The following is a 15368-nucleotide window of genomic DNA, read 5'->3' as shown; positions in this document are numbered from 1 at the left end:
ACTATAGACATACACTGTGTATACACACTGCCTGGACTGTACTATAGACATACACTGTGTATACATACTGCCTGGACATTACTATAGACATACACTGTGTACACATACTGCCTGGACTGTACTATAGACATACACTGTGTATACATACTGCCTGGACATTACTATAGACATACACTGTATATACACACTGCCTGGACTGTACTATAGACATACACTGTGTATACATACTGCCTGGACATTACTATAGACATACACTGTATATACACACTGCCTGGACTGTACTATAGACATACACTGTGTATACATACTGCCTGGACTGTACTATACACATACACTGTATATACACACAGCCTGGACATTACTATAGACATACACTGTGTATACACACAGCCTGGACATTACTATAGACATACACTGTGTATACATACTGCCTGGACTGTACTATAGACATACACTGTGTATACATACTGCATGGACTGTACTATAGACATACACTGTGTATACATACTGCCTGGACTGTACTATAGACATACACTGTGTATACATACTGCCTGGACATTACTATAGACATACACTGTGTACACATACTGCCTGGACTGTACTATAGACATACACTGTGTATACATACTGCCTGGACATTACTATAGACATACACTGTATATACACACTGCCTGGACTGTACTATAGACATACACTGTGTATACATACTGCCTGGACATTACTATAGACATACACTGTATATACACACTGCCTGGACTGTACTATAGACATACACTGTGTATACATACTGCCTGGACTGTACTATAGACATACACTGTGTATACATACTGCATGGACTGTACTATAGACATACACTGTGTATACACACAGCCTGGACATTACTATAGACATACACTGTGTATACATACTGCCTGGACTGTACTATAGACATACACTGTGTATACACACTGCATGGACTGTACTATAGACATACACTGTGTATACATACTGCCTGGACTGTACTATAGACATACACTGTGTATACATACTGCCTGGACTGTACTATACACATACACTGTGTATACATACTGCCTGGACTGTACTATAGACATACACTGTATATACACACAGCCTGGACATTACTATAGACATACACTGTGTATACACAACGCCTGGACTGTACTATAGACATACACTGTGTATACACACTGCCTGGACTGTACTATAGACATACACTGTGTATACATACTGGCTGGACATTACTATAGTCATACACTGTGTATACATACTGCCTGGACTGTACTATAGACATACACTGTGTATACATACTGCCTGGACTGTACTATACACATACACTGTGTATACATACTGCCTGGACATTACTATAGTCATACACTGTGTATACACACTGCATGGACTGTACTATACACATACACTGTGTATACATACTGCCTGGACATTACTATAGTCATACACTGTGTATACATACTGCCTGGACTGTACTATACACATACACTGTGTATACATACTGCCTGGACTGTACTATAGACATACACTGTATATACACACAGCCTGGACATTACTATAGACATACACTGTGTATACACACTGCCTGGACTGTACTATAGACATACACTGTGTATACACACTGCCTGGACTGTACTATAGACATACACTGTGTATACATACTGGCTGGACATTACTATAGTCATACACTGTGTATACATACTGCCTGGACTGTACTATAGACATACACTGTGAATACATACTGCCTGGACTGTACTATACACATACACTGTGTATACATACTGCCTGGACATTACTATAGTCATACACTGTGTATACACACTGCATGGACTGTACTATACACATACACTGTGTATACATACTGCCTGGACATTACTATAGTCATACACTGTGTATACATACTGCCTGGACTGTACTATACACATACACTGTGTATACATACTGCATGGACTGTACTATAGACACACACTGTGTATACACACTGCCTGGACTGTACAATAGACATACACTGTGTATACATACTGCATGGACTGTACTATAGACATATACTGTGTATACATACTGCATGGACTGTACTATAGACATACACTGTGTATACATACTGCATGGACTGTACTATAGACATACACTGTGTATACATACTGCATGGACTGTACTATAGACACACACTGTGTATACACACTGCCTGGACTGTACTATACACATACACTGTGTATACATACTGCATGGACTGTACTATAGACATACACTGTGTATACATACTGCCTGGACTGTACTATAGACATACACTGTGTATACATACTGCCTGGACTGTACTATAGACATACACAGTGTATACACACTGCCTGGACTGTAATATAGACACACACTGTGTATACATACAGCCTGGACTGTACTATAGACATACACTGTGTATACATACTGCCTGGACTGTACTATAGACACACACTGTGTATACACACTGCCTGGACTGTACTATAGACACACACTGTGTATACATACTGCATGGACTGTAATATAGACACACACTGTGTATACATACTGCATGGACTGTACTATAGACATACACTGTGTATACATACTGCCCGGACTGTACTATAGACATACACTGTGTATACATACTGCCTGGACTGTACTATAGACATACACTGTGTATACATACTGCCTGGACTGTATTATAGACATACACTGTGTATACACACTGCCTGGACTGTACTATAGACATACACTGTGTATACATACAGCCTGGACTGTACTATAGACATACACTGTGTATACATACTGCCTGGACTGTACTATAGACATACACAGTGTATACACACTGCCTGGACTGTAATATAGACACACACTGTGTATACATACAGCCTGGACTGTACTATAGACATACACTGTGTATACATACTGCCTGGACTGTACTATAGACACACACTGTGTATACACACTGCCTGGACTGTACTATAGACACACACTGTGTATACATACTGCATGGACTGTAATATAGACACACACTGTGTATACATACTGCATGGACTGTACTATAGACATACACTGTGTATACATACTGCCCGGACTGTACTATAGACATACACTGTGTATACATACTGCCTGGACTGTACTATAGACATACACTGTGTATACATACTGCCTGGACTGTATTATAGACATACACTGTGTATACACACTGCCTGGACTGTACTATAGACATACACTGTGTATACATACAGCCTGGACTGTACTATAGACATACACTGTGTATACATACAGCCTGGACTGTACTATAGACATACACTGTGTATACATACTGCCTGGACTGTACTATAGACATACACTGTGTATACACACTGCATGGACTGTACTATACACATACACTGTGTATACATACTGCCTGGACATTACTATAGTCATACACTGTGTATACATACTGCCTGGACTGTACTATACACATACACTGTGTATACATACTGCCTGGACTGTACTATAGACATACACTGTATATACACACAGCCTGGACATTACTATAGACATACACTGTGTATACACACTGCCTGGACTGTACTATAGACATACACTGTGTATACACACTGCCTGGACTGTACTATAGACATACACTGTGTATACATACTGGCTGGACATTACTATAGTCATACACTGTGTATACATACTGCCTGGACTGTACTATAGACATACACTGTGAATACATACTGCCTGGACTGTACTATACACATACACTGTGTATACATACTGCCTGGACATTACTATAGTCATACACTGTGTATACACACTGCATGGACTGTACTATACACATACACTGTGTATACATACTGCCTGGACATTACTATAGTCATACACTGTGTATACATACTGCCTGGACTGTACTATACACATACACTGTGTATACATACTGCATGGACTGTACTATAGACACACACTGTGTATACACACTGCCTGGACTGTACAATAGACATACACTGTGTATACATACTGCATGGACTGTACTATAGACATATACTGTGTATACATACTGCATGGACTGTACTATAGACATACACTGTGTATACATACTGCATGGACTGTACTATAGACATACACTGTGTATACATACTGCATGGACTGTACTATAGACACACACTGTGTATACACACTGCCTGGACTGTACTATACACATACACTGTGTATACATACTGCATGGACTGTACTATAGACATACACTGTGTATACATACTGCCTGGACTGTACTATAGACATACACTGTGTATACATACTGCCTGGACTGTACTATAGACATACACAGTGTATACACACTGCCTGGACTGTAATATAGACACACACTGTGTATACATACAGCCTGGACTGTACTATAGACATACACTGTGTATACATACTGCCTGGACTGTACTATAGACACACACTGTGTATACACACTGCCTGGACTGTACTATAGACACACACTGTGTATACATACTGCATGGACTGTAATATAGACACACACTGTGTATACATACTGCATGGACTGTACTATAGACATACACTGTGTATACATACTGCCCGGACTGTACTATAGACATACACTGTGTATACATACTGCCTGGACTGTACTATAGACATACACTGTGTATACATACTGCCTGGACTGTATTATAGACATACACTGTGTATACACACTGCCTGGACTGTACTATAGACATACACTGTGTATACATACAGCCTGGACTGTACTATAGACATACACTGTGTATACATACTGCCTGGACTGTACTATAGACATACACAGTGTATACACACTGCCTGGACTGTAATATAGACACACACTGTGTATACATACAGCCTGGACTGTACTATAGACATACACTGTGTATACATACTGCCTGGACTGTACTATAGACACACACTGTGTATACACACTGCCTGGACTGTACTATAGACACACACTGTGTATACATACTGCATGGACTGTAATATAGACACACACTGTGTATACATACTGCATGGACTGTACTATAGACATACACTGTGTATACATACTGCCCGGACTGTACTATAGACATACACTGTGTATACATACTGCCTGGACTGTACTATAGACATACACTGTGTATACATACTGCCTGGACTGTATTATAGACATACACTGTGTATACACACTGCCTGGACTGTACTATAGACATACACTGTGTATACATACAGCCTGGACTGTACTATAGACATACACTGTGTATACATACAGCCTGGACTGTACTATAGACATACACTGTGTATACATACTGCCTGGACTGTACTATAGACATACACTGTGTATACACAGCTTGCTCTTTTTGAGTGTTGCTGTGTAAGAGGGGGCGTGAAAGAGGAGTTTCAAAAACTGTGATTATCTGTTGTGCGGAGTGAATCTGTGGAGTGGGTGCGACTGCTTATAGCCCACATTCTTATTTTGGGTAAGTTTTTCTCTTTTGCACATAGTGGGATAACTGTTAGAGTTTAAACACCCTTTTTCATTTTTTTTTTTTTTTTTCTCTGTTCCACCTCTAGGGGGAGGAGGAGTAGATTGGGCACAGGTGTATAAATCTTAGCTTGGGACTCTTATTGAGAGCTTGCTCTTTTTGAGTGTTGCTGTGTAAGAGGGGGCGTGAAAGAGGAGTTTCAAAAACTGTGATTATCTGTTGTGCGGAGTGAATCTGTGGAGTGGGTGCGACTGCTTATAGCCCACATTCTTATTTTGGGTAAGTTTTTCTCTTTTGCACATAGTGGGATAACTGTTAGAGTTTAAACACCCTTTTTCATTTTTTTTTTTTTTTTTTCTCTGTTCCACCTCTAGGGGGAGGAGGAGTAGATTGGGCACAGGTGTATAAATCTTAGCTTGGGACTCTTATTGAGAGCTTGCTCTTTTTGAGTGTTGCTGTGTAACAGGGGGCGTGAAAGAGGAGTTTCAAAAACTGGAGTTTGAAAGCAGGAGGTTGAGATCGCTGTGAGTTTTAATTTTTGAACCCACAAGGTCTACAAAAAATTTTAAGTGTCATTTTGACTGTCTGTTTTTTCCTATACATTTGTGAAATCCCCATAATTAGATGGCCTCCATGTTGGAAAATGCAGTCCAATGTACATCCTGTTCAATGTATGCAATCCTTGAACAACAGTTTGAGGGTGCATATTGTTGTGCGAGATGTGTGCTAGTTGTCCGTTTGGAAGCCCAGATCCTGCATCTAGAGGGGCGACTGGCAACAATGAGAAGCATTAACAACATGGAGAGGAGTCTCCTGCTCACTGAGCAGGCACTCTCGGGAATAGAGGTGGGGGAGGACAGTGGGACGGAGTTGCAGGACAGTCAGGCAGTTAGCTGGGTTACAGTTAGAAAGAGGGGTAGGGGAAAAAGTGTCAGGGAGGCTAGTCCTGAACTGGCACACCCCAACAAGTTTGCCCGCTTGGCAGATGAGGGGGATGCCATTACAGAGCTAGCAGAACTGCAGCAGGATACCGCCTCTGACCGCCAGGGGGGTGTCTGCTCCAGTAAGGAGGGAGGGAGGAGTACAGGGCAGGCCAGACAGGTACTAGTGGTGGGGGACTCAATTATTAGGGGGACAGACAGGGCAATCTGTCACAAAGACCGGGATCGCCGAACAGTGTGCTGTCTGCCTGGCGCACGAGTTCGGCACATCGCGGATCGGGTTGACAGGTTGTTGGGCGGGGCTGGAGAGGACCCAGCAGTCATGGTACATATTGGCACCAATGACAAAGTAAGAGGTAGGTGGAGTGTCCTTAAAAATGATTTCAGGGACTTAGGCCGCAAGCTTAAGGCAAGGACCTCCAAGGTAGTCTTTTCTGAAATACTACCAGTACCACGAGCCGCACCAGAGAGGCAGCGGGAGATCAGGGAGGTAAACAAGTGGCTCAGAAGCTGGTGTAGGAAGGAAGGGTTTGGGTTCATGGAGAACTGGGCTGACTTCGCTGTCGGTTACCGGCTCTACCGTAGGGACGGGCTGCACCTCAATGGGGAGGGTGCAGCTTTGCTTGGGGAGAAGATGGCTAGAAGGGTGGAGGAGTGTTTAAACTAGGGACTTGGGGGGAGGGAACCTACAGCAAAGAGGGGGAAGATAGTGTAGATAGAGAGGTGGGAATTATAAATGTACCTGGGGGTGGAGCGGAGGGAGGGGTTAGAATAGTTAATAGGAATAGGCTTCATAGGAAAATAAAACTTACACCCTTGAATCCCATTAACCCCAATAACATAAAGGATGGAAATGTAAAGTGTATGTTCACAAATGCCAGAAGCCTAGCAAATAAAATGGGGGAGCTTGAGGCCTTGATACTGGAGGAACATATTGATATAGTTGGGGTCACTGAGACATGGCTGGACTCCTCGCATGACTGGGCTGTCAATCTGCAGGGGTTTACATTGTTTCGCAAGGATAGAATGAACAGAAAAGGTGGTGGAGTCTGTCTGTATGTAAGAAGTGGTATGAAAGTCAGTGTGAACGATGCCATAGTGTGTGATGATTCTGAGGATGTGGAATCATTGTGGGTAGAATTACAAAAGGAGGGAAATACTGAAAAAATAATATTTGGGGTAATCTACAGACCCCCTAATATCACTGAAGAGATAGAAGTTCGGCTTCATAAACAAATAGAGAGGGCCGCCCGGGCAGGTACAGTGGTAATAATGGGAGATTTTAACTATCCAGATATAGATTGGGGTCCGGGGTTGGCTAAAACTACAAAGGGGCGACAATTCCTAAATTTATTGCAGGATAATTTTATGGGCCAGTTTGTGGAGGACCCAACAAGAAGTGATGCCTTGTTGGATCTGATCATTTCCAACAACGCAGAGCTGGTTGGTAATGTAACTGTGCGGGAAAACCTTGGTAATAGCGACCACAATATAGTTACTTTTGACTTAAAATGTAGAAAACAAAGACAGGCGGGGAAGGCAAAAACATATAACTTTAAAAAGGCAAATTTCCCTGGGCTGAGGGCTGCACTACAGGACATAGACTGGGGGGAAGTGTTCTCAAATACTGATACAGAAGGTAAATGGGACATCTTTAAATTAACTCTAAATAACTATACAGCTAAATATATACCAAAGGGGAACAAATATAAACGATTGAAACTAAATCCTACATGGCTGACACATGATGTTAACCCCTTAAGGACCGGAGGTTTTTCCGTTTTTGCATTTTCGTTTTTTGCTCCTTGCCTTTAAAAAATCATAACTCTTTCAAATTTACACCTAAAAATCCATATGATGGCTTATTTTTTGCGCCACCAATCTATGGTGAAGCGGGAAAAAAAATCATTGTGCGACAAAATTGAAAAAAAAACGCTGTTTTGTAACTTTTGGGGGCTTCCGTTTCTACGTAGTACATTTTTCGGTAAAAATGACACCTGATATGTATTCTGTAGGTCCATACGATTAAAATGATACCCTACTTATATAGGTTTGATTTTGTCGGACTTCTGGAAAAAATCATAACTACATGCAGGAAAATTAATACGTTTAAAATTGTCATCTTCTGACCCCTATAACTTTTTTATTTTTCCGTGTATGGGGCGGTATGACGGCTCATTTTTTGCGCCGTGATCTGAAGTTTTTAACAGTACAATTTTTGCATTGATAGGACTTATTGATCACTTTTTATTCATTTTTAAATGATATAAAAAGTGACCAAAAATGCACTATTTTGGACTTTGGAATTTTTTTGCGCGCACGCCATTGACCGAGCGGTTTAATTAATGATATATTTTTATAATTCGGACATTTCCGCACGCGGTGATACCATATATGTTTATTTTAATTTTTATTTACACTGTGTTTTCTTTTTTATTGGAAAAGGGGGGTGATTCAAACTTTTAATAGGGGAGGAGTTAAATGATCTTTATTCACTTTTTTTTTTCACTTTTTTTGTGCAGTGTTATAGGTCCCATAGGGACCTATAACACTGCACACACTGATCTTCTATGTTGATCACTGGTTTCTCATAAGAAACCAGTGATCAACGATTCTGCCGGATGACTGCTCATGCCTGGATCTCAGGCACTGAGCAGTCATTCGGCGATCGGACAGCGAGGAGGCAGGAAGGGGCCCTCCCGCTGTCCTGTCAGCTGTTCGGGATGCCGCGATTAGCCGCGGCTATCCCGAACAGCCCGACTGAGCTAGCCGGGAACTTTCACTTTCACTTTTAGCCGCGCGGCTCAGCTTTGAGCGCGCGGCTAAAGGGTTAATAGCGCGCGGCGCCGCGATCGGCGCTGCGCGCTATTAGAGGCGGGTCCCGGCTTCACTATGACGCCGGGCCCGCCATGATATGACGCGGGGTTACTGTGTAACCCCGCGTTATATCAGAAGAGCAGGACCAAGGACGTACCGGTACGTCCTTGGTCCTTAAGGGGTTAAAAGAGCAATAAACAGCAAAAAAATAGCCTTCAAAAAATACAAATCTGATGGGTCAGCGATAACATTTAAACAGTACAAGGAGCTTAATAAAATCTGTAAAAATGTAATAAAAACAGCAAAAATTCAAAATGAGAGACAGGTGGCCAAAGAAAGCAAAACTAATCCTAAATATTTTTTTAGATATATAAATGCAAAAAAACCAAGGACAGAGCATGTAGGACCCCTTAATAATGATAATGGGGAGGTTGTCACAGGCGATCAAGAGAAGGCGGAGCTACTGAATGGGTTCTTTAGTTCTGTATACACTATGGAAGAAGGAGCTGACATTGGCCAGGTCAGTGCTGGTAACACATCATGTAATGTACTGAACTGGCTTAATGTAGAGATGGTACAAGGTAAGTTAAGTGATATAAATGTAAGCAAATCCCCAGGACAGGATGGACTACACCCAAGAGTTCTTAGAGAGGTAAGTTCAGTAATATCTGTACCCCTGTTCATGATATTTAGAGATTCTCTGGTGTCTGGTATTGTGCCAAGGGACTGGCGCAAGGCGAATGTGGTGCCAATCTTCAAAAAGGGCTCTAGGTCTTCCCCAGGAAACTATAGACCGGTAAGTTTAACGTGCATTGTGGGTAAATTGTTTGAAGGACTTATAAGGGATTACATACAGGAATACATAGGGGATAATTGTATTATAAGTGATAGCCAGCATGGGTTTACTAAGGATAGAAGTTGTCAAACCAATCTAATTTGCTTTTATGAAGAGGTGAGTAGAAGCCTTGACAGAGGAATGGCTGTGGATATAGTGTTTCTGGATTTTGCTAAAGCATTTGATACTGTCCCTCATAGACGTCTGACAGGTAAGTTAAGGTCTTTGGGTTTGGAAATTTTAGTTTGTAACTGGATTGAACACTGGCTCATGGATCGTACCCAGAGAGTGGTGGTCAATGATTCGTACTCTGATTGGTCCCCGGTTATTAGTGGTGTACCCCAAGGTTCAGTACTGGGACCGCTGTTGTTTAATTTATTTATCAATGATATAGAGGATGGTATTAACAGCTCTGTTTCTATCTTTGCAGATGACACCAAGCTTTGTAGCACGGTACAGTCTATAGAGGATGTGCATAAGTTACAAGATGACTTGGATAGACTAAGTGTCTGGGCATCCACTTGGCAAATGAGGTTCAATGTGGATAAATGTAAAGTTATGCATCTGGGTACTAATAACCTGCATGCATCGTATGTCTTAGGGGGGATTAAACTGGCAGAGTCACTGGTAGAGAAGGATCTGGGTGTACTTGTAGATCAAAGACTACAGAATAGCATGCAATGTCAGGCTGCTGCTTCCAAAGCCGGCAGGATATTGTCATGTATCAAAAGAGGCATGGACTCAAGGGACAGGGACATAATACTCCCCCTTTATAAAGCATTGGTACGGCCTCACCTGGAATATGCTGTTCAGTTTTGGTCACCTGTCCATAAAAGGGACACTGCGGAGTTGGAAAGGGTGCAGAGACGCGCGACTAAACTAATATGGGGCTTGGAACATCTTAGCTATGAGGAGCGATTAAAGGAGTTACAATTGTTTAGTCTTGAGAAGAGACGTTTAAGGGGGGATATGATAAACGTATATAAGTATATTAATGGCCCATACAAAAAATATGGAGAAAAACTGTTCCAGGTTAAACCCCCCCCAAAGGACGAGGGGGCACTCCCTCCGTCTGGAGAAAAAAAAGTTTAGTCTCAAGGGGCGACACGCCTTCTTTACCGTGAGGACTGTGAATTTATGGAACGGTCTACCTCAGGAACTGGTCACAGCAGGAACAATTAACAGCTTTAAAACAGGATTAGATACATTCCTGGAACAAAATAAGATTAATGCTTATGAAGAAATATAAAATCTCATCCCTTCCCCAATATCGCGCCACACCCCTACCCCTTAATTCCCTGGTTGAACTTGATGGACATATGTCTTTTTTCGACCGTACTAACTATGTAACTATGTAACTATGTAACACTGCATGGACTGTACTATACACATACACTGTGTATACACACTGCATGGACTGTACTATAGACATACACTGTGTATACATACTGCCTGGACTGTACTATAGACATACACTGTGTATACATACTGCCTGGACTGTACTATAGACATACACTGTGTATACATACTGCATGGACTGTACTATAGACATACACTGTGTATACATACTGCCTGGACTGTACTATAGACATACACTGTGTGTACATACTGCCTGGACTGTACTGTAGACATACACTGTGTATACATACTGCATGGACTGTACTATAGACATACACTGTGTATACATACTGCATGGACTGTACTATAGACATACACTGTGTATACATACTGCATGGACTGTACTATAGACATACACTGTGTATACATACTGCATGGACGTACTATAGACATACACTGTGTATACATACTGCATGGACTGTACTATAGACATACACTGTGTATACATACTGCATGGACTGTACTATAGACATACACTGTGTACACATACTGCATGGACTGTACTATAGACATACACTGTGTACACATACTGCATGGACTGTACTATAGACATACACTGTGTATACATACTGCCTGGACTGTACTATAGACATACACTGTGTATACATACTGCATGGACTGTACTGTAGACATACACTGTGTATACATACTGCATGGACTGTACTGTAGACATACACTGTGTATACATACTGCATTGACTGTACTGTAGACATACACTGTGTATACATACTGCATTGACTGTACTATAGACATACACTGTGTATACATACTGCCTGGACTGTACTGTAGACATACACTGTGTATACATACTGCATGGAATGTACTATAGACATGCACTGTGTATACATACTGCATGGACTGTACTGTAGACATACACTGTGTATACATACTGCATGGACTGTATTATAGACATACACTGTGTATACATACTGCATGGACTGTACTATAGACATACACTGTGTATACATACTGGATGGACTGTACTATGGACATATATTGTGTATACATACTGCATGGTGTGTACTATGGACATATACTGTGTATACATACTGCCTGGACTGTGCTATAGACATACACTGTGTATACATACTGCCTGGACTGTACTATAGACATACACTGTGTATACATACTGCCTGGACTGTATTATAGACATACACTGTGTATACATACTGCATGAACTGTACTATAGACATATACTGTGTATACATACTGCATGGACTGTACTATAGACATACACTGTGTATACATACTGCATGGACTGTACTATAGACATACACTTTGTATACATACTGCATGGACTGTACTATGGACATACACTGTGTATGCATACTTCATGGACTGTACTATACTCAGTGATTGTGTGTATGCAGCAGAGCTGAGTTTGTGATTGTGTATATGCAGCAGAGCTGAGTTTGTGATTGTGTATATGCAGAAGAGCTGAGTGTGTGATTGTGTATATGCAGCAGAGCTGAGTGTGTGATTGTGTATATGCAGCAGAGCTGAGTGTGTCATTTTGTGTATATGCAGTAGAGCTGAGTGTGTGATTATGTGTATGCAGCAGAGCTGAGTGTGTGATTGTGTGTATGCAGCAGAGTTTATTGTGTGCGTGGTCATGCTTACACATAATCACACATTCAGCTCTGCTCCAAACACATGCCGCACACAAATTTCTGCTGTTCATGATCACACACTCAGCTTTGGTGCATGTCAAGTTTTGCAACACATGGAGGCATTCTCGTTGGTAAACACTGATATAGAGGTAAGGGGACAGATTGTTTAGTATAATTACATATTTTGTAAACACAGACATTCTGTGTACTTTATAAAAATTTATGATTTTACTATTATGCAGAGTTTTGTTTGGCATGCACTGCTGCTCTGACACTTCTAGCTATGTGAGCAGTGTACCGCGGGAAAGTGCCACAGTTTTGTGAAGTCTGAGGTAGAGAAGGAGTGCATGGTAGAACGAAGTGGTGGGGGGGGCCTTTCTATATTTGCGTAAAATTTATCAAAAGACATGTGATACTTTTGTACATTTTGAACAAGAATGTAAATTAGACAAGCAGTTTAACCCCTTAAGGACGCAGGACGTAAATGTACGTCCTGGTGCGGTGGTACTTAACGCACCAGGACGTACATTTACGTCCTGTGCATAACCGCGGGCATCGGAGCGATGCCCGTGTCATGCGCGGCTGATCCCGGCTGCTGATCGCAGCCAGGGACCCGCCGGCAATGGCCGACACCCGTGATCTCGCGGGCGTCCGCCATTAACCCATCAGGTGCCGGGATCAATACAGATCCCGGCATCTGCGGCAGTGCGCGATTTGAATGAATGATCGGATTGCCCGCAGCGCTGCTGCGGGGATCCGATCATTCAGAACGCCGGACGGAGGTCCCCTCTCCTTCCTCTGTCCGGCTCCTGGCGTCTCCTGCTCTGGTCTGTGATCGAGCAGACCAGAGCAGAAGATCGCCGATAACACTGATCTGTTCTATGTCCTATACATAGAACAGATCAGTATTAGCAATCATGGTATTGCTATGAATAGTCCCCTATGGGGACTATTCAAGTGTAAAAAAAATGTAAAAAAAATGTAAAAGTAAAAGTAAAAAAAAAGTGAAAAATCCCCTCCCCCAATAAAAAAGTAAAACGTCCGTTTTTTCCTATTTTACCCCCAAAAAGTGTAAAAAAAAATTTTTTATAGACATATTTGGTATCGCCACGTGCGTAAATGTCCGAACTATTAAAATAAAATGTTAATGATCCCGTACGGTGAACGGCGTGAACGTAAAAAAAAAAAAAAAGTCCAAAAATTCCTACTTTTGTAATACATTTTATTTAAAAAATATTATAAAAAATGTATTAAAAGTTTTTTATATGCAAATGTGGCATCAAAAAAAAGTAAAGATCATGGCGCAAAAAATGAGCCCCCATACCGCCGCTTATACGGAAAAATAAAAAAGTTAGAGGTCATCAAAATAAAGGGATTATAAACGTACTAATTTGGTTAAAAAGTTTGTGATTTTTTTCAAGCGCAACAATAATAGAAAAGTATGTAATAATGGGTATCATTTTAATTGTATTGACCCTCAGAATAAAGAACACACGTCATTTTTACCATAAATTGTACGGCGTGAAAACGAAACCTTCCAAAATTAGCAAAATTGCGTTTTTCGTTTTAATTTCCCCACAAAAATAGTGTTTTTTGGTTGCGCCATACATTTTATGATATAATGAGTTATGTCATTACAAAGGACAACTGGTCGCGCAAAAAACAAGCCCTCATACTAGTCTGTGGATGAAAATATAAAAGAGTTATGATTTTTAGAAGGCGAGGAGGAAAAACTGAAAACGTAAAAATCGTCCTTAAGGCCAAAATGGGCTGAGTCCTTAAGGGGTTAAAGGGGTAGATCTGTGTCTGCAATAGACACATAATGATAGATGTCCCCCATTGTGTGTACGTATATGTAGATTGTACGTCTATATTATATGGACTTACACTAATTGTATTTACATATATGTAGATTGTAGTCATATACTGGATGGACATACATTGCATTGGCCTCAGGGCCAAAATGGGCTGTATCCTAAAGAATCTTGTGCCATAATGAATAAATTGTGGCTTGCCTATGTTACTGTTTAAGTGCTAGTGAGCTCAGAGTGCAAGTATGTTAACATGTGAACTGACGTGTCCTGTCTGCCATCTGGTGTGAGTTTTAGGGTGTGCGTAACTCATTTTGGGCCTGTAGTGATAGGTGTGTGTGAAAGTGAGTGTAGAATACCCCTTTTCCAGTCACATTTTAAGATCACATGTGCAGGAAAGGCCAGAGAGGATCAGGACACGTGGCCCAACGAACAGTGGATTGTGACACAAATTTGTGGCAGTGTGGTTTTTGAGGTGTGTCATGCTAAGGAAGCAGTAAATGTAACGGGGG

The sequence above is a fragment of the Hyla sarda genome, chromosome 1 (assembly GCF_029499605.1).
Source record: "Hyla sarda isolate aHylSar1 chromosome 1, aHylSar1.hap1, whole genome shotgun sequence".
Lineage (NCBI taxonomy): Eukaryota > Metazoa > Chordata > Amphibia > Anura > Hylidae > Hyla > Hyla sarda.
This window is presented reverse-complemented; position numbering follows the sequence as displayed.